The 21,778-nt window shown below is 38.4% G+C and overlaps 1 long non-coding RNA gene across 1 annotated transcript; it reads right to left on the bottom strand.

Moving 5' to 3' along the window:
* Window positions 1-13,772: 13,772 nt before the first annotated feature.
* LOC141904636 (uncharacterized) lies at window positions 13,773-14,976 on the bottom strand. Its single transcript, XR_012619160.1, has 3 exons — window positions 14,919-14,976; window positions 14,383-14,443; window positions 13,773-14,285 (listed from the first exon to the last, which is right to left on the bottom strand). It is a non-coding gene; the product is annotated as an uncharacterized LOC141904636 (long non-coding RNA).
* Between the last annotated feature and the right edge of the window lie 6,802 nt (window positions 14,977-21,778).

Here is a 21,778-nt window from a genome sequence, read left to right as displayed (position 1 = left end):
CGGGACACCCCGTACCCATTATGATGCGATTAGACACGTGATCGATGGTCGTCCTCATTTAGAAGATGAATTTAATTGTGAAACATGGTCATATCCAGGAATGTTTAAACCCAGCGATCAATGTGTCGACTAAAACCGTGTCTATATCGATATTTGTACTGTTAACCGTCGTATTAGGTGCCTACGGATTCATCTTCTTTACGATAACCTACAACGATACGATTTCAAACTGTGTTCTACCCGTACTCGTAGTAGGCCTAACTACCAATTTCACGTTGTTTGGAGCCATTTTAGGACAGTGTAACTTCAACCTAGAGCGATTTCACCCACCCCGAGTGCTACTTGATAAAAGTTCCTGTGTATCAAGTTTAATCGTAATCGGTCCATTGGGTCAAGAGATATAGACATTTATCCAAAGCGACACCTATGGAAAAGAGTGGAAATTGTTGCATAACAACCGTAAAGTAGATATTGTGGTTTTTATATATATTGAATAATGTCACCAACCCTTTCGTTCATTCAGAAATAAACTACGTACTCTATTGAGCAAAGTATCTTTTAAATAAAGTGGCTTCTAAGGATAAAGAGAATATTTGTGTTCAAAATATATAAGTTAGTATAGAATCTATTCACCAAAAAATAACCTGAGGCAAACAGATGATCATCGTACTACAAATACCTCGCTGGGCCAAAAATTAGCCCCAACCTGAGGCACTAACCCTAACCCTAGATCGAACGTAACCCTAACCCTAGCAGGACTCGAACCTGCGAACTCCAGCATGCCAGCCGAGCACGCTAACCACTAGACTGCTGAGTTCTGGTGGCTGAGTAAGTTTGTGAATACGTGTGGTCAGTGTGGTACAAGGCCAACACTAGGGTTACTGCGTTTATTAAACAGGCCAACACTCGCGTCAGTGTTTGTTTCTTGGTAATTGCCTTTTTAGTGCCCTGGGGCCAGTTCCATGGGTGATGGCTTAGGAGGTGAATCTAAGCTTTTCTCATATCCGTATTTGTACATAACTCAATCGTGAACGTCTTTCTGTATTCCAAGACTGATTCTATTGGCTGATACAGTCAAACTAAATCGTTTAATCCGCATCGGCTTAATCCGAATTTTGGTCTAATCCGGATAATATTTACAGTCAATTTATTCATTCATATACACGAAAATGACTTTTAATCCGGATTTGCCATAAAACGGATGAATTTTGTTGGTCCCAATGATCGGAATTAAGTAGATTCTATCATACTATTTACTCTCCTTATATAAAGCTCTAATGTTGGTAGAGTTATTAATTTCTAACAAACTTGTGTTGAGTGATGAATGAAATTTGATTTAAGAAAAATCTGTATTCCTCACATGCCGCAGTAAAATAGCAAGACTGCATCAGATAACAACCGTTCAGTGCTGCCCCTATGAATAACGATAGCGGAATTTCTGAGAACTAAAGTAGTAATCAACGGGCCTTTGATCCAAGAGCGTGGTTTTCATTAGAATAAATTCTTTGAATATTGCGTAGAATATAAAAATTCAATATAATCGAAAAGAAGCCGAGACCTGCAATAGACTGGTTGCCATTTCTACTTGCGAATGCAGGTGGCGGTGACCAGTCTAGCGGCGGGAATCCCAATCTGAGGTACACTATGACGCAATATCAAAATGGCGTGCTTTACCATAACACGAAATTTAGCAAAATCCTCACCTTAATATTGCCACCCTCCTTCCGGACCCCTGAAATCAGTATTTCAATATTTGGTAAGTGTTTGTAACATTGGTTTAAATGGCGAAAAATATTCCATCTCAGATATTGTGGTAAATCAAATTATTTCAGAGGAACATCCTACAAACGGTGCACTTGGACTGGTGGCGCTCAGTCAAGCATATCGACGTCATTCCATCCTGATATATCTAGACCACGATGGGCTTCACCTCGCTGTTTTGTGATGAATTTGTTCTAAAATGATTCCATCGACTGATTTCATCAAATAGTGAAAACAGTGTAAGTTTATTTCATCTGTCGCTAAACCGATATTAATCACCACAGCAGTCCAAACGTGTCGGACACCAACCAACATCCTCCCATGGAAGGGATTTGAACCTGATGACATCGCTTGCTACACTCAGCCACCGTACGACCCCCTGCCACACTAGACTGGGTGCGCAGGTACATGCGCAGCTTTACCGCGCGAAATCTTGCGGCACCAAACAGATCGCTCGTTAATCGCTGAGGTAAATTTCACGGAAGAACTATAAATGGGTAAACCCGGGCTAAAATAAAACTGAATTTCTGATTGGCTATTAATGACATTATCTAAGCTGCGCGTGTAGCTGCTGCGCACTCGGTCTAGTGTGGCAGGGTTTCGTACCGTGGCAATCTGGATGCCATGAGGTTCGAGTCACTGCCGCGGGAGGATGGATGCCACTACTTGCCTCCATTCGTCTGATATTGATGATGATGATGATGATGATCATTGGTTTCAGAAACAGATAATATTTAAACTGTTCATTTTTTCATTACCTTTTTGTTTATATTTCATGTTCAACTCTAGATGCAAAACCTAAACTGTGGATAGAAAAACCCCGTGAATAAATGAACTGCAGATTGGAGTGAACAATCTAATTTGTAAGTTTGAATTTTAGATTTGATATTTCTGCAGTTATTTCTGAGGAAAGAAAACAATCTTAGATTTGTCTATTATAGGTATCACTTCAACATGTTCAACAGGAATTTTGATTCAGCACAGGAAAACAAGAATCACTCTTAGATTCAGCACAGGACAACAAGGAATCAGTGTTTCACAATCAGACTTTTTTGGTTTCGCGCCGGACATCGGGAATCATTCTTGGATTCAGCATGACATCAGGAATCACTATAGCCTATGTGGAAATTCAAGATAAGTTACATTAATCTTTATTTATCGGTTGTTGAATTGATTTTTAGGGACCAATTTTATATTGTTTGTTATAAACCATGTTTTGAAATGAAATCTCAGAAACCTGTTGCATTTATTCAATCATTTCAAATTTCTTTTGGTGAATATTTGACTATAATCAGTTCATGATTGGGATTGTTATTTCTGTGCGGGTTTACAGGTTTTCTAAATTGTGGTCAACTCAAATGTTATTTTTAATCAATATGAAACTGGTTCCTGATGTCAATAATACAACTGTTATCAATCATGTTCCTTCGTGACAATCAGATCATGTGTATCTTGAGAGTTAGAATTTCTATAGATTAAACTGCTGTACTTATTTCATACTGATTGAACAGTTACAGATACATGTAACATTGTGTACAGATACTGAGATACAGATCACTGCATTACTTCATCCTGTGATTGAACAGTGATTTAATGTTCTCTCGTCTTCATTAGATTCCCATCCGTCTAACTAAAACATTAGAACATTCATCTCACCTAACCACAGGGTTTAGGGAGGGTGGGTAGGTTTGGGGGAGGTAGGGCTATGGGGTGAGGGAGGGTGGGAGGTAAGGGGTGAGGGAGGGCGGGAGGTAAGGGGTGAGGGAGGGCGGGAGGGAGGGGTGAGCGAGGGCGGGAGGGAAAGGGTACGGGAGGGAAGGGGTGAGGGAGGGCGGGAGGGATGTAGGGGTGGTGGTAGGACTTTGGAGGGAGGGATATTGGGTGGGGTTTTAGGTACAGGTACAGGTGGTTTAGTCGTAGTTTTAGTCTCGAAATTCAGGATATTTCAGAAAATGTGTCCCATCTTTTTATTATTCTAAGAAAGGATTAATCATTATGAAACACGTCATGTGGCCGCAACATGTGTGACTGCAACTTGTCATGTTACAGTAAGCTGTATAAGCATCGGCCAATTGGACTCGTTCTATTTTACTGGTTGTTATTTCTATGAGACCCGGGTTTGATCCCCGGTGAGTGCGCACGTTATTTCACTGTCACTTCTCTCAATCGTTATGAGATAATTGCCCCCAGATTTTTGAATTGGGACGTTTCAATGTTTAGGGCCATTATTTAATGTGGTCAGGAATGAGTGATATTTTTTGAATGATCACAAACTGCTCCTTGGCTCCGATCAAAAAACGGTTTCATTAATAATTCAATGAAACAACAATCATACGTAATAATTACTGTTGATATCTGGCGGTTTACTGATACATTTCCAGCTGAAAGATGTATTTTCTTCTGTGCTATTTTAAAAACGGCTGTAAATACTGAGAACTGTATAGGACGACTTAGAAAATTGTTGATGCAGTCACATTCATCGCTGCTTCCTCTTTTTTCTGCAGATTCTTAGACAGAGACCTACTCTTCATTTTTGGAAGAAGAGTATAGAACTCATTAGAATAAGTGATATGTTTTGTAATCACTTTTATTGACACACTTCTTCATTTGCCTTCATGGCACAGTATATCACTATTCATAGATATCCTTAATAATTAGTTATCCTTTTCAAAAAAATGGGACATATTTTCTGAAATAAACTGTACAATTTTTAGGTGGGACAAAGATTGACACGGAGAGACTATTGTTCTATTATTATATTCATTTTAGAATAGGATAATATTCTATTTCTACCTGTGACTTATAATTCTATTCTAGACAGAATTTAAGGGGCTGCGAACTAATTATACTTCTATCAGGAAATATTTTACTGAATTTAAAAGCCATAAAAACAAATGATATTCAACCAGATGTAGTTGTAGTTTTTACAGTTAGGCTACGGCAATCTTCCTACTACAATGAGACTCTGATAAAGCGTGGGGGAGGTGTATCTAGTGTATTTTGCCATTTTTCACGATCATATCAGTTTATGAAAGTTATTTCATCCTCCGCTGTTATTTAAAATATTATCAGTGCTCGATCAATTTGTCAGTTTATAGCTTTTAGACTTCGATCAATGCATCATTTTCCGATAGACTCAAATTAGTCAGAATTATTTCAGATTTTATCAATTAGTCAAGATTTTGAGCCCATTCAGTGTGAACATAATTCTTCACTTTATTCTAGTGATGAGTGTTTAGTCCAATTCCCCTATTCAACATATGCAACGCTCAATTTCTCACGTTATTTGCTAATCAAACCAGAGCCATAAAACTGACCTACCTTTAACGAGGGCCATGAGCTATATTTACCCTCCGTGGTCACCAAATCAGAACCATAGACCAAACTTTGACGCTTTGGTCACCAAAACAGGGCTATGAACCAAACTTTGACTATTTGGTCACTAAACCTGAGCCATGAACCAAACTTTGACTCTTTGGTCACTAAACCTGAGCCTTGAACCAAGCTTTGACTCCTTGGTCACTAAACCTGAGCCTTGAACCAAACTTTGACTCTTTGGTCACTAAACCTGAGCCATGAACCAAACTTTGACTCTTTGGTCACCAAACCTGGGCTATGAACCAATATTTGACGCTTAGGTCACTAAAACAAGGCCATAAATGATAGATTGAAAGTTTTTTAAAGTTATTTCTGTTGCCTTCATGACTCAATATTTGAGAATGGAACAAATGACGTAGTTAATGAAAGATTCGTCTGTATCAGTGTTGCTGCTGGTGCTGCTGCAGCTGCTGCTGCTGCTGCTGGTGCAACTAACACAACCTTTTGCTGTTTGTCTCTAAAAGATTAAACTTGATCCCAGTCGGAACGGATGAGAATTTTAGTGAGACGACAAATAAGGAAAAGCCATATGAAAAAATGTAAAGCGAATGCGTGAATAAAATAAAACAGCATGAAATGCTGATATAAAGAGTGGGGTCCGAGAGCAATTCGAAGGTTTAGTGTCCTGCACGCTTAGCGAGCGGGCAGGGGTCTATTCCTACCTCGACTCAAGTGCTAAAAGTCAGAGAAAAGAGTAAAAACGAAAAATGGCAAATGAAGGAAAAATGGCTGGAGTTCGTTCGACTGGGTTTAACTTGAAAAGACAATCAAACAGATTATTTATGACGTATATATTTTGCATCAGCAGTTTAAAAACATTGATTAATAACTTTTATGAATAGGATTCCATAAACTACTTGCTTATATGAAACCTCTAGTAGAGAGTATTGAAATAGTCCACAATGGTTTCATTTAGTGACGTCATGTTGAATTGGTGAAGCAACATAAATAGCCTTAATTGTTTTGATCTCAGCCATCATTCTTGTCCTTGGTTTGTGTTTGCCCTTATCACAATATTTTGTGAGTGTGGAGATTTGGTTCGGGCTTATTTCCTTTGTTCGGGTGAACCCTCCATATACGTCCCCCTCCCTTACAACATTAAGTTCCTCAGGTTTGGTTTGATGTTTTGTAGATGAAACCTCTACAACTCAAACTCGCATCATTTGATGAAATGAAATCTGTTTACAGACGACTGCTGCAACTTGTCGTGAAACTGAGATATATTGTGAATACTTATTAGAGGGAGTAGAAATAATAGGAATAATTTGATGAAATTGATAAAGAAATCATCTGTAAAAATGAAGCCATGTGATTTTCAAGACCAACCCAGGCATATGATCATTTGAAGTCATCTGAATGTGTCCAAAATGTGTAGAGAAAGTATCTGTGAGTCCCATCAATGATGCAATTGATTAAGGATTTTGATTTATAAATGAAATTGATATGATCGTGAAAAATGGCAAATCGTTTTGTAGTTATTGTACAGATGAGTGGTGTGTGAAGAGGAGACAAGAGAGTTGAGGAGGCATTGAGGTAGGGCTAGGTGGGAGGGCATTGAGGGAGGGCCAGGTGGGAGGGCATTGAGAGAGTTGAGGAGGCATTGAGGTAGGGCTAGGTGGGAGGGCATTGAGGGAGGGCCAGGTGCGGGGGCATTGAGGGAGGGCTAGGGTATGGGCGGGAGGGAAGGGGTCGGGTAGGGCGGGAGGGAAGGGATGAGGGAGGGAAGGAGGCGGGAGGGAAGGGGCGTGGGAGGGAAGGGGGCGGGAGGCAGGATTGAAGGGGTATGGGAGAGAAGAAGGGCGGGAGGGATGGGGTCTGGGAGGGTTGGGTCGGGAGGTTAGATGAGTTGAAATGTTCTGATGTTTTAGTTAGACGGATGGGAATCTAATGAAGATGAGAGAACATTAAATCACTGTTCAATCACAGGATGAAGTAATGCAGTGATCTGTACTCTGTATCTGTACACAATGTTACATGTATCTGTAACTGTTCAATCAGTATGAAATAAGTACAGCAGTTTAATCCACAGAAATCCTGTACTGTTTCTGTCTGATTGATTGAAAATTTGAGATGTTACATTCTGCTCTATTGTCACTGATTATTGTTTCTTTTTCTTTTCAGAATGAAATGAATGCAATATAATTTACTATTTAAACAGGCTCATTTAAAGGTAAGTACAAAACTGTTAATGAATTTCTCCACAGAATTCTTCACAGTCTCTGTTGATATTTTGAATTATTTTTGAACTAAAAATTACTGTTTTACTCTCAGTTACAGGATGAGATACACACCGCAGCAGCAGCAGCAACAGCAGCACTGGCAGTACCTGCAGTACCAGCACCATGCAGCAACAGCGCCACCAGCAGCTGCAACAGCAGCACTGGCAGTACCTGCAGTACCAGCACCATGCAGCAACAGCGCTACCAGCAGCGGCAGCAGCAGGTAAAACCTGTTTGGAAATTCATTATTTTTAGAGAACTGTTCTATATAAATTATTCGATCTGTTCATGTTTCCAGCATTCAACCACTCAAAGATCACGGCTTAGTTTAATTTGGTGTGAAACTGCTCTTATTTCATAACAGCTTCACTGAAAATTTCTAAAATTCGTATTTAGGAGCTGAAATATCTGGAACCCTTGATAGAATCTGTGAACAGTAAACATTGGGAATTCACTTCACATTTGTTTAAGATGGACATCGCTTTAAGTCCTCAAAACCAATACAGTACCGGTAAATATCTCTACAGATTCTAGTCTCTGTTTGACTGTACATTTATAAACTCATTTCCTGATTAGAAGCTACATTAATCAGTGAAGGCGAATTTTCAATCACTTCTATTCTGGTCAAAGTTCGAATCATCAAAATTATACAACTGTTGTATTCTAGGGTCCAAAATAAAGCTGAACTTGCAGTAAATATTGCTCTAAGAATCAAACAAGTCAGAAGCGGTGAGTTTTATATCGATTTATTGCAGTAATTTGTGGTGATCTTCAAATCAAGTCCAGAAAATGATGTTTTGATCGGTCAATGTTGGCAGGTATCAACGTTTTACTTGAGGACGCAGTCTAAAGCTACCATCAAACCTCTCAGAAATCTGCATATACTCGACACATTGTGATAAACTACTCATTAACCTGGTAGGTTTTCTGTCAATCGAACACAAACAAGTTGCAGTTTCTATCTATTTCATTAACCATTTTCTGGCATAATTTTCTCTTTCCAGAATGCAATACGCCCAACACTTTTTGGAACTGGAGAAATTAAAAATATTCACCTTCAAAGAGTAAAGAAGCTCTAGTTGCTGAAGCTGCTGCTATCGTTTTAAGAATTTATTTTCTCAGAAAATCATCAGTTCTCTTAACTTCATGACATTATGACTGTTGGAAGTGAAATCCTGCTAGATGGCACTGAACTTATCTGATATGAGTTTAGAAATGGTGAGTCTTTCATCACTCCACTGTGCTCTAATTTCATAATATTCTAACATTTAATTATTCTGTACAGAATTTTTATGTGTGATTCTCCGGGAAGCAGTGCGGCTGATGCTGCTGCAGCTGATGCTGCTTAATTCTGCTCAACACAAGTTTGAAAATGATTGATTTTCTAATAGAATTTAGCCCCAATTTCAGACTGCTATAAATACATTACTTAGTATTTTCATAGTATGATGATTTTTTGCAGCATGAAATTTGTCCAATAGAACAGTTTGAAAAGTGATCAAAGATTGAATAATGGTGTTGAATTATCTTGAATTATAAGGTAATTATAAATTCTAGTTACCGAATTATGTCATGAAAACAATTCCCACTTGACTGTTAATTCAATTGAACATTTTCTATGTAATAATTGCTGACGCAAGTTTTCTCTATTCTAGGACGAAGTTGGGATCGGGACTAATTTGCCATTTGACAGGGACAGGGACCAGCCATCTACCTGGAGCCAAATGAATATTGTTTATCTGTGCCGACCGGCACGGGCAGCCTACTGTTGTTCTGTTTATGATGGTTTGATAGACTGTGTATCACATATCTATAAAAACAATCAAGTCATCCCCTGATTCGTCTCTCAAAGCTGTGGTGTCATTTTTGCTAATAGAATAATAGCCTGACTCGGGCATAGAATATATAATTTAAACCCTGTTATATGCAAATTTAAAAGGCAAAATTCATTTATCAAGAATCAGAATCAAAATAATAAAAGTATAATGAAGAAATAACTAGAACAACCTATACGAACAAAATAACAAAACCTCTCGACCTTAGCACTGAACACTCGCTTTACTTTCCCAATTAACTTGTTTTTCCCTGTTTTAGTTATTCTTCAGACTTGATGATGGTCTCTACAGAGACTCCAAAATGTTGTGTCTTTTACTTCTATTAAGTTTCTATATAGTGGGTTTTAAAGTTTTAGTGAAAATTGAAATTGAAGATTAAATGTAGCTGTAAAGCAGCGATAACTGGTTGCATTAGTTTGTAATTGTTTGTACCCCACGACCCAGTTTTATTGGTCTGGTTTTGTAAAAAATTGTATGATACACATATTGTATAATGATGTAATATCGACATGTTTTAAGTCACTCAATCAATGAAACCATAAAGTTGAAATATCGAGGTTTTCTTTATCATGGGACTATAATATTTCGTGTGAACTGTTGTTCTGTTTTATTTGAAATAAAGATGAATTTTCTGTGTTGTTTTAGTTGTGATTACAGACGCCAGCAGTTTCACACACACTCAGTGCGTCACACGTAAATCCCACGGGTTCAGTTTCATAGAAATAATTTATTCAAAAAACTTTAATCAATTCGACTTTACCGCCTCAATGAATGAATATTTTTGAAGAAACTGAGCCTAGGGTACAGTTTCACAAACCAATTGCGTTCAAACATTTTATTTTGAAGAAAAAATTAAATCCCAAGTTGAAATTGATTCATACTTTCTCTGTGAAACTGGACTCGATGGGATTAAATACTCGCTATTCAGTGTGCGAAACTGCGGCATCTAAATCTGATTGAAACCCTCGCATCATCTGTACCGCGGGTACAGTTCACCGGATTAATTATCAAAGATCAACAAAAAAGAAAAGCTGAGTTCAGGAAGTTCATCTGTTTTTGTTAGATTTGATCCAGATTAAATTTCTTCAATAATTCGTTTAAAAAATGCATCGTTTTTTGTGAAACTGCGACCCCTGGTGTCCATTTGAGGGATTCATTTATTCTTTCTTACCATAGTATGCGAGGGTTTCAATTCGATGGTCCAACTACTATTCTTAAAAGGGCAGGACCCAGTTCCACAGTTGTGAGTTAAAGTTATTTCATTTTCAATGGGTTACCCCAAACTCACAACTGTGGAACTGGGTCCTGGTGTGTTACATGTCAATGAGGAATACATATAGATAAATGTTGCTGTAAGTCGTGTGTGCGTTATTTAATCATTTTTCGTGGCGGGGTCGAACCCAGGACACCCCTGTACATCCTCTATTCAGTATCAAGACCACTCTGAACCAGTATCAGTAATTACTGGGTTCGAACCCGGGATAACCCTGAACATCCTCCATTCAGCATCAGGACCAATCAGTTATCAGTAATTACTTTTGTTAAGATATCAACATTTTACCGTACGGTGCTGCCTCTATGCTCATCGGTAGCAGGATTTTCATACACTAACGTTAGTCAACTCTGGCAAGCAAGGGTTACGGAGTATAACTGGACAGCACGACGATTGCCAGAGTTGACTTCAGTTAGTGTATGGAAATCCCGCTAACGATGAGCATAGCGGCAGCACCGTACGGTCGGGACACCCCTGTACATCCTCCATTCAGCATCAGGACAACTTGGACCACTACTGAGTTCGAACCCGGGACACCCCTGTACATCATCAAATCAGCATCAGGACCTCTCTGAATCAGTATCAGTAGTTACTGGGTTCGAACTCGGGATACCCCAGTACATCCTCTATTCAGTATCAAGACCACTCTGAACCAGTATCAGTAATTATTTGGTTCGAACGCGGGACACCCCGTACCCATTATGATGCCATTAGACACGTGATCGATGGTCGTCCTCATTTAGAAGATGAATTTAATTGTGAAACATGGTCATATCCATGAATGTTTAAACCCGGCGATCAATGTGTCGACTAAAACCGTGTCTATATCGATATTTGTACTGTTAATCGTCGTATTAGGTGCTACTCGAAGTAGGCCTAACTACCAATTTCACGTTGTTTGGAGCCATTTTAGGACAGTGTAACTTCAACCTAGAGCGATTTCACCCACCCCGAGTGCTACTTGATAAAAGTTCCTGTGTATCAAGTTTAATCGTAATCGGTCCATTGGGTCAAGAAATATAGACATTTATCCAAAGCGACACCTATGGAAAAGAGTGGAAATTGTTGCATACCAACCGTAAAATAGATATTGTGGTTTTTATATATATTGAATAATGTCACCAACCCTTTCGTTCATTCAGAAATAAACTACGTACTCTATTGAGCAAAGTATCTTTTAAATAAAGTGGCTTCTAAGGATAAAGAGAATATTTGTGTTCAAAATATATAAGTTAGTATAGAATCTATTCACCAAAAAATAACCTGAGGCAAACAGATGATCATCGTACTACAAATACCTCGCTGGGCCAAAAATTAGCCCCAACCTGAGGCACTAACCCTAACCCTAGATCGACCGTAACCCTAACCCTAGCAGGACTCGAACCTGCGAACTCCAGCATGCCAGCCGAGCACGCCAACCACTAGACCGCTGAGTTCTGGTGGCTGACTTAGTTTGTGAATACGTGTGGTCAGTGTGGTACAAGGCCAACACTAGGGTTACTGCGTTTATCAAACAGGCCAACACTCGCGTCAGTGTTTGTTTCTTGGTAATTGCCTTTTTAGTGCCCTGGGGCCATTTCCATGGGTGATGGCTTAGGAGGTGAATCTAAGCTTTTCTCATATCGGTATTTGTACATAACTCAATCGTGAACGTCTTTCTGTATTCCAAGACTGATTCTATTGGCTAATACAGTCAAACTAAATCGTTTAATCCGCATCGGCTTAATCCAAATTTTGGTCTAATCCGGATAATATTTACAGTCAATTTAATCATTAATATACACGAAAATGACTTTTAATCCGGATTTGCCGTAAAACGGATGAATTTTGTTGGTCCCAATGATCGGAATTAGGGAGATTCTATCATACCATTTACTCTCCTTATATAAAGCTCTAATGTTGGTACAGTTATTACTAACTGTATCCGTTTATATTTATATTTGTATGTGTCATACGAGAATATTCTCTGACAATAAAGATATATTATAATTATAATTATAATTATAATTATAATTATAATTATAATTATAATTATAATGATGCGACTACCCTCTCACTGGACGGGTCTATGTTTGTGATATCATTATAGAGACGGCGTCGCGCACGAGAAAATATGATACATGTGACTGCAGCATATCATTATGTAGAAATCATATGGAGGGCAAAATTCTCTCGATTCTATCGGGCGACGAACGTACAACGAACAGGTTCGTAGATGAGACTCCTTTGATATACGATTAGGCGCCATGTACTGGTCGGGGATGGGGGCAAGAGAAGCGAAATAAAGGCTCAAAGTTACTGATCGAATAAGTGTCCAAACTCAGTCAAACATGTCAACTTGAACCCAGGTGGCGATTAATGTAGTCCGAGGTTTGACTTATACCACACGCGGATGCGCGTCTGGGGACGGGGTGTTTGGGATATGACAAATGATTATTCCAGTTTTCCTGCTGTGTGTCCGCTATCCTAAGCAGGGAAAAGAAGGGGACCAAAAGACCATGCACCATCAATCAGACCATAATATAAAGAAATAATCGTCTATTTATAAATATATTTCTATTTATTTCCATTAACACTACATAGACCTATATAAGATTGATTCTATAGTAAAAATGAGTTAGTTTTTGTTTGGAAAGAAAATTTTGTGAAATTTGGTGTCAAATATGTGGACGCTGGAACCCGGGAAAAATCCTCTCTTTCAACATCCAATGGCAAGTTACAGGGTTCGAATCACGGACACAGAGTTTAATTCATTGAATAAATTTCATTCTATATTTCCCATAGATGATGCATAAGAAATAAGGTGCATTGAAACTCCATTGATTATCAATTCAGAAAATAGATAAGGTTCCTCTAGGGGCACATAGGCTTATAGATATTGATATTGATGAAAGCAGAATGTAGCCTAAGCAATAATGACACTTTTAAGTAAATAATGCAAATATCTTTTCTTAATTTATAGCTTGATTCTGAAGAAGGGGAGAACACAGTTTTCATGACAGTTTTCATCATCATCTGTGCGGTCTGAATTATCTAGGGGTCACCCGGACTCAACATTACGGCCTCCAGTATCATCATTCGAGGTTAATTTTATATTTCTATGAAATATTTTGCTCAAATAAATTCATTTTGTTATCATATGAATGAAAATTAGTGTAGTTATTCATTTCAGTTTGAAATTTGGCTCTGTTTTGAGGAATAACTAATTTTCCAGAAATCGGATCCAGAAATTCACCTTGCCATCACCATGATAACGCAGCAGTCAAAACAAACAACAATCACTCAGAAATGAAGCCCTGTAGATTCTTATATTTGGTTAAAAGTTTGTTTATATTGGTTGAGTAGATTTTGAATGATGCAAAGTTAGAGTTTCAGTACTGATGGTTAATTTCACTGTCCTATCCCTGAAGGGCTTTTAGTCACTCAGATTTTGTGATAAAATGTGTTCAGATCAAAAGTTCACAACTCAAATTTCCGATAGATGGCGCCTGCGATATATAACTCATTTTGCCAACCGTCGCAATTAGCTTTGCCAGTAATTTAGTGGTTCAGCAAAATTCCAAGAGGTGGCGAACATGTAACTAATGTATGTGAAGTAATAAGACACCTTGGTTCATCATCTGATCAGAATCACTGGGTTTGAACCTGGGACATCGCAACACAGTCATTGGGTTCGAACCTGAGACATTCCTCCAAATCCTCCAATCAGCATGAAACATCACAGTCATTTAGATTCAATAATTCATTCATTTGACGCGCAGTCAATTTCAGGTGTAGACGTGTCGCAGGTTTCAGTTATTGAAATCCTCCTCCATTAGACTGAAAAAAAATCAAACAACGTTCATTATAACATCATTAGAGCAATTCACAAAAATCATATCAAATATTCGACATGAATAAGAGTAACTAAACAAACCTGATCTAAACATCATCTTCTTTTGAGTAGAATAAACAAAACTCTAGCGTTACGCCTACATCTGAAATAATACAAAACACTGAAAATCATTATTTCTTCATCAGATAAAAAATGAAAACAGATTCAACAAGATTCAAAATGTTTTTAGTGCCAAGAATTTTCAGTGTTACAATCTTTTTTTCATACAAGACTTAACGGTAAATTGGTTCAGACTTAGAGCAGGGAACACTATAAGAATCATATTACAGATTTCGAATCGAAATTTGCAGCATGTTCGTTGCTCAGCAGCAGGTGAATCGCGCCATTCAAACATGTTTGATATTTCCACAGTAAATTTCATCGCAGCAAAATTTTTGTTTAGTCCCAAACACAGTAAATTGAGCCGCAATCTTTGACAAGCTTTCAAATCATGATGGCATCAATGATTTGAGAACGGCGCTGAAAACCTGCTTGGATTTTGGTTAACTCGGTTTTAAAACACCACTGAAACTATTTAGTTTCTAGAGGTCTGTGATTAGGGCCTAAGATATATCTACCTGAATCGAGGGATCACTTGTTCACTTCATTGCAAACAGTTATTTCTTGAACTTCCTGATGACTGCAGTTAATTAGTAGAGCATCACCCTGAAATAAACATAGAAACCTGTCAGAGAAAGCACTCTAAAATCAAGGGTATCCGCGGGGTCAAATTCTCCATCTGTGTTGATAGCAATTACAGGGACTTGACACAAAAAGATTTTGACCCCAGTATCCTCAGTCTTTTTATATATAGTACCTAGGATACTGGGGTCAAAATGCTCAAATGCTCCATCTGTATTGATAATAATAGTTTATATTAGGCCTCAATCCACACTAGATATACATTTTACTAATTGAATCTTGAATGTCGGCCGACAGTTTTACACGCATTAGCTCGACATGGCGGTTTTATGTCCAACACACAGGAGCTTATCACCATTTGATTGAGGATGGACCACACCAGTATCCTTATATAGATAGGGGGGCTAACTGCAGTTTGGGTCACCTATCCACTGGGTGGCGCTAGTGTTATTAAAGAATAGTGTTATGGTAAGGTTAGGTACATACCATTAGGGACACCTAAACTGCAGTCATACCTAGATAGGGATACTGGCAACTGGTGTCATCCATCCGTCCATCAAATTGTGACGGAATTCATTGTGACAAGCCCCTGTGTTCCGACACCTTCCATCTCGAATCACCTTCAACCGTACAACAAAAGTATTCGATTCATAAGTAAAGTTACTTACTGTATTTCAATGTTGAAATGGTTTGAAGACATTCTGTCACTTCTGCGTTGAAAGAGAAGCTTCTAAATATTTCAAGTGTAAATTACGATTGATTCGTCCGCCATCATTCTTAAATGGGACATACTCCACTTGGGAGGGCTAGTTCTGTAGTCCGCGCAGATCGAGGTCGACTAGGACTCAGGGGTATTAGCGCTCCGGGCACCAACTAAAGAGTTCACGATAGTGCCCGCGGTAGACTTTAAATGCCGCTCCGAATTGATAGTTGCGGGAAATAAAACCACGAAATTAGGAATTTGTTGCGATTTCCGTGCAATAGTTCACTGAAGAATTATGTGAAAAATATTCCCAATAAAATACCGGTATTTCAAACAAAGAAACTTAAAAACTTAAATCGGTGACTCACAATAGGTATTTCACCTAGTTTATCAGCGGGGCGCGGCCGACATCGACAAATTCTATATTTCTGTGATGAATATCTATGAAGTATTTTGCTCAAATAAACTCATTTCATTATCATATCGATGAAAATAATCGTAGTTATTCATTTCAGGATGAAATTTGGCTCTGCTTTGAGGAATTACTATTTTTCCAGACATCGGATCCAGAATATCACCTTGCCATCACCATGACAACGCACCAGTCAAAACAAACGACAATCATTCAGAAATGAAGCCCAGTAGATTCTAAAATTTGGTTTCAAGTTTATTTATTTTGGTTGAGTAGATTCTGAATGATGCAAAGTTTACCAGAGACACTGGTTTTACCAAAATCATCTCTGGGGGACAGTGCCAATCCTGGAAGGGTTTTAACAGTCACTCAGATATCGTGTTCCACTGCATTCAGATCAAACCAACAGTTCAGACTCAACTTGAGAAATACATTGTGTTTATCTAAAATAAATTTCACGTTTTTTTTTTACACTCAAGATATAAATTAGAATACAATACGTGGAGTTCCACTAATCATGGTCGATGTTTACGTACAAACTGACGATCAAAACCCGGCAAACTCGATACAATACAAAAACCTTCCACACTCTGGAGCTTGTTCAGTCTATTCTGGACGCCGTCCTAAACCGTCTCCGGGTGTAAAACTGCAGAGCTTCATCACCCGTAACAGAACCTGTCTTCTTTACATAAATATCATCATAATGATATAAACTATCAATAACGTGTTTTATTCCTGATATAGCTATTTAAATCTAAAACTACATTTTAAATGTGAAATGTTCTTTAAAAGATCAAAATCAAGATGGCGGCTTTTTCAAGTAAAACCTCGAAATTAAAAAACAATTTCTACAGTAATAAACATCTGTATTAAGATAAAATCCCACTATTTTAATCTGTAAATAGTGGGATTTTATCTTATTATCCGTTCATCACGTTTGAGTGTGGTTATCGTTCTACATCTGTATTGTCTATATGTGTGACGCGCGTTGTTGTACAAGGACAGCTGGTGACTGATAATAGTAACCGTTTTGTTGACAGACGACTGTATTATCTGTAATTGACTTGAATTAATGACACTGATCAAATTTGAATTTCTCCATCTTCACTATTTGTATACGGTATCGACTGATTCACTGTTTGATTCACCGTAGATGATGTTCGGAAATCCACGCTTTGAGAATACGAACATTTCCCCCTATCACGTAGTTATGTGGTTCAATGTCAGTTAGAGCAAATTAAGATTACGAAAGTGACACTTATAGGGCCAGTTTTTGGACTACGTGTTTATCAGATTTTGTTAAACTTTGAATATCAGACGGACTGTACATATAATCAGCCCACGATAAACCAGGTACCACTATAATAAATACGTGTATTTTGAACATAAGATGTAGAACACCAGAAGATCTCAATCTCTCTAGTCAATCTGAAAATTATTTCATTTCATCTTCCATTTCTCCTTTTCTATTAGTATTTTTTAAACCATCGAATTATTCAATGTTGTAAAAAGTAAGTTCCGCCATTTATATTGAAAATTATAAATCCAACCATCATTTTTTTTATACTAAGTTGTTTAATTGAAGAACTTAATTGTAACGTACAAAATAAACTCGATGATTTTTTGCTGAATAAAACTTAAGTGAATATTTTAATCGCTTGATGTTTACGTCATACGGTTTACTTCTGTAAAAGTCGAAAAAGTTTATCTTATTTGTAAACTGTCGAAACGCTATTATTTTTCTGATAACAACAATTCTCTATTAAGACCCCATCGATGCCAATAATAAATTACCCTTTTTCCACCAAAATGGCATTTAGGGGACGACAGGAATCATGAAATAGCCTCAACAAAGGCAAAATAGGCCCAAACAATAGGTAATAGCACCTGGCTCGCCAACCCAATTTAGGACAGTGTAACTTCAACCTAGAGCGATTTCACCCACCCCGAGTGCTACTAAGCTCCTGTGTATCAAGTTTAATCGTAATCGGTCCATTGGGCCAAGAGATATAGACATTTATCCAAAGCGACACCTATGGAAAAGAGTGGAAATTGTTGCATACCAACCGTAAAGTAGATATTGTGGTTTATATATATATATATTGAATAATGTCACCAACTCTTTTATTCATTCAGAAATAAACTACTGTATTGAGCGAAGTATCTTTTAAATAAAGTGGCCTCCACTAGATAAAGCAAATATATGTGTTCAAAATATATAAGTTAGTATAGAATCTATTGACCAAAAAACAACCCGAGTCAAACAGATGATCATCGTACTACAAATACCTCGCTGGGCCAAAAATTAGCCCCAACCTGAGGCACTAACCCTAACCCTAGATCGACCGTAACCCTAACCCTAGCAGGACTCGAACCTGCGACCAACAGCATGCCAGACGAGCGTGTTAACCACTAGACCATACACCAGTGACGATTAACGCAGTTTGTTATTTTTTCTGGTCATTGTGTTAACCAGTGACCGGTCAGGTGTGGTGACCAGTATCGTATCGTATCGTATCGTATCGTATCGTATCGTATCGTATCGTATCGTATCGTATCGTATCGTATCGTATCGTATCGTATCGTATCGTATCGTATCGTATCGTATCGTATCGTATCGTATCAATATTTATTCCTACCTTACAGATTCTGCGACTCCTGTGTGTGTGTATGAATTCAGTGAGGATCCTTAAAGTAAATTTAAACCCTTCAGTTTCAGAAACGTTTTATATTAATCCTGAATGCGATTCCAATTCGAATGATTTCTGAAAAAAACAATTAGAAATTGAAAAGATCAGACGCCAATATTATAGATAAAATACCTTTTTGAATTCATGTTAAATGAGTCTACCGAAGATTCATACAATTCAGATATATGATAAATTGATTTTGTTTAATATTTGAGAAAGAATACAGAGTTTTCACCGACTGAATCTAAACATCGTCGGTAAAAGTTTTGACAAAACGTCTAAATTTATCGACGTCAGTAAATTGTAAGATGGGTGGTAAATACCGGAATAACTACCACACTGAAACGTGGAGAATTAAATTAGAGGATAAAGAAATCATAAGTGATCTTGACGGCAATTTATGCTAAAACTGAGAACATAGTTAAACATTGACCAGTCAGGTGTGGTGACTCTATTCACTAAGAATATCCGCTATCATTATCTGACTATAACAGTTTCTAATCGGACCCCTGATTGCCGCCAGTAATAAATTAAACCTTTCTCATCCACCTAACGCTAGTGAAAGTGACCAGAATTCGTTCAACTTTTTCAGTACTATATTTCACTGATACCCGTTTGTTTTGGATCGAGCTTGCAAAACAGAACTGTCAAAATATATTCGGTTTAAAAACCTATGCGTGAAGTATGGTGAAATATCAGAATTTTCGGTGTTGAAATATTTGAATAAGTATGGAAGCCCTGAGAAGGCATCTTGGGTTTAGAGTTAATGCTCCTAACGTGTGGAATATTTTACCAAGTTCTCTTAGTTCAATTGAAAAAGTTGAATGTTTTAAAAGATCATTGAAAACACACTTTTTTAAGCAGGCTTTTAGTTGTTAATTTTACTATGTCGTTAATTCATAACATTGTCATTACTTGTTATGACAATGTTATGACTTGTTATGACAATGTCATAATGTCATAACATTGTACGATGACAAGTCATAACACGGCATTCGTTATTACACGTATCGATGACACCCAGTCCCAGAATTAACAATTAACTATTTAAAATGTTTCTATCTCCCTCATGGATTGTGAACTTAGGTAATTTATCTACATCTGTTGCAACGCTACGCAATAAAGCGGCGTGTACTGGATAAATAAACGAATTGTGTTATAAAAAAAATATTAAAGAGAATCATTGTCGATAAAATTGCGTCGTCGTCATTACCTGTCATGAAAATTTCATAACATTGTCATTACTTGTTAGAAATTAGGCGTCTCCTGCTCAAACCACGAAAATCAGTGTCAAATAATTCGCGAAAATGAACGAAAGTTGAGACCTGAAAAGCGACCTTTTTCTAACTTCCTGCACGACCCTAATAGTGGCCTAGGGCTCTGAAACTTCTCGGGTATTTAGAAGGGGTCATATAGTTGATATAGAACCATTAAAATCCTGGTCGCGGGGCTCCGTTGAGCCTAGGCTTCCCCTCCTCAAACCGCGAAAATCAGTGTCAAATAATTCATCGATAGAAGATGAAACCTCTACAACTCAAACTCGCATCATTTGATGAAATGAAATCTGTTTACAGACGACTGCTGCAACTTGTCGTGAAACTGAGATATATTGTGAATACTTATTAGAGGGAGTAGAAATAATAGGAATAATGTGATGAAATTGATAAAGAAATCATCTGTAAAAATGAAGCCATGTGATTTTCAAGACCAACCCAGGCATATGATCATTTGAGGTCATCTGAATGCCTCCAAAATGTGTAGAGAAAGTATCTGTGAGTCCCATCAATGATGCAATTGATTAAGGATTTTGATTTATAAATGAAATTGATATGATCGTGAAAAATGGCAAATCGTTTTGTAGTTATTGTACAGATGTGTGGTGTGTGAAGAGGAGACAACAGAGTTGAGGAGGCATTGAGGGAGGGCATTGAGGGAGGGCCAGGTGGGAGGGCATTGAGGGTGGGCCAGGTGGGAGGGCATTGAGGGAGGGCATTGAGGGAGGGCATTGAGGGAGGGCATTGAGGGAGGGCCAGGTGGGAGGGCATTGAGGGTGGGCCAGGTGGGAGGGCATTGAGGGAGGGCCAGGTGGGAGGGCATTGAGGGAGGGGTCCAGGAGGGCGGGAGGGAAGGGGTCAGGGAGGGCGGAGGGAAGGGGTTTGGGAGGGCGGGAGGGAAGGAGTCCGGGAGGGAAGGGGTCTGGGAGGGTCGGGTCGGGAGGTTAGATGAGTTAAAATGTTCTGATGTTTTAGTTAGACGGATGAGAATCTAAGGAAGATGAAAGAACATTAAATCACTGTTCAATCACAGGATGAAGTAATGCAGTGATCTGTACTCTGTATCTGTACACAATGTTACATGTATCTGTAACTGTACAATCAGTATGAAATAAGTACAGCTGTTTAATCTACAGAAATCCTGTACTGTTTCTGTCTGATTGATTGATAATTTGAGATGTTACATTCTGCTCTATTGTCACTGATTATTGTTTCTTTTTCTTTTCAGAATGAAATGAATGCAATAGAATTTACTATTTAAACAGGCTCATTTAAAGGTAAGTACAAAACTGTTAATGAATTTCCCCACAGAATTCTTCACAGTCTCTGTTGATATTTTGAATTATTTTTGAACTAAAAATTACTGTTTTACTCTCAGTTACAGGATGAGATACACACCGCAGCAGCAGCAGCAACAGCAGCACTAGCAGTACCTGCAGTGCCAACACCATGCAGCAACAGCGCCACCAGCAACAGCAGCAGCACTGGCAGTACCAGCACCATGCAGCAACAGCAGCACCAGCAGCACTGGCAGTACCTGCAGTACCAGCACCATGCAGCAACAGCGCCACCAGCAGCTGCAACAGCAGCAATGGCAGTACCCGCAGTACCAGCACCATGCAGCAACAGCGCCACCAGCAGCTGCAGCAGCAGCACTGGCAGTACCTGCAGTACTAGCACCATGCAGCAACAGCGCCACCAGCAGCGGCAGCAGCAG

The sequence above is a fragment of the Tubulanus polymorphus genome, chromosome 4, assembly GCF_964204645.1.
Source record: "Tubulanus polymorphus chromosome 4, tnTubPoly1.2, whole genome shotgun sequence".
In the NCBI taxonomy this organism is placed as follows: Eukaryota; Metazoa; Nemertea; class Palaeonemertea; order Tubulaniformes; family Tubulanidae; genus Tubulanus; species Tubulanus polymorphus.
The sequence above is the reverse complement of the archived record's forward strand: the minus strand, read 5'-3'. Positions and strand labels throughout refer to the sequence as shown.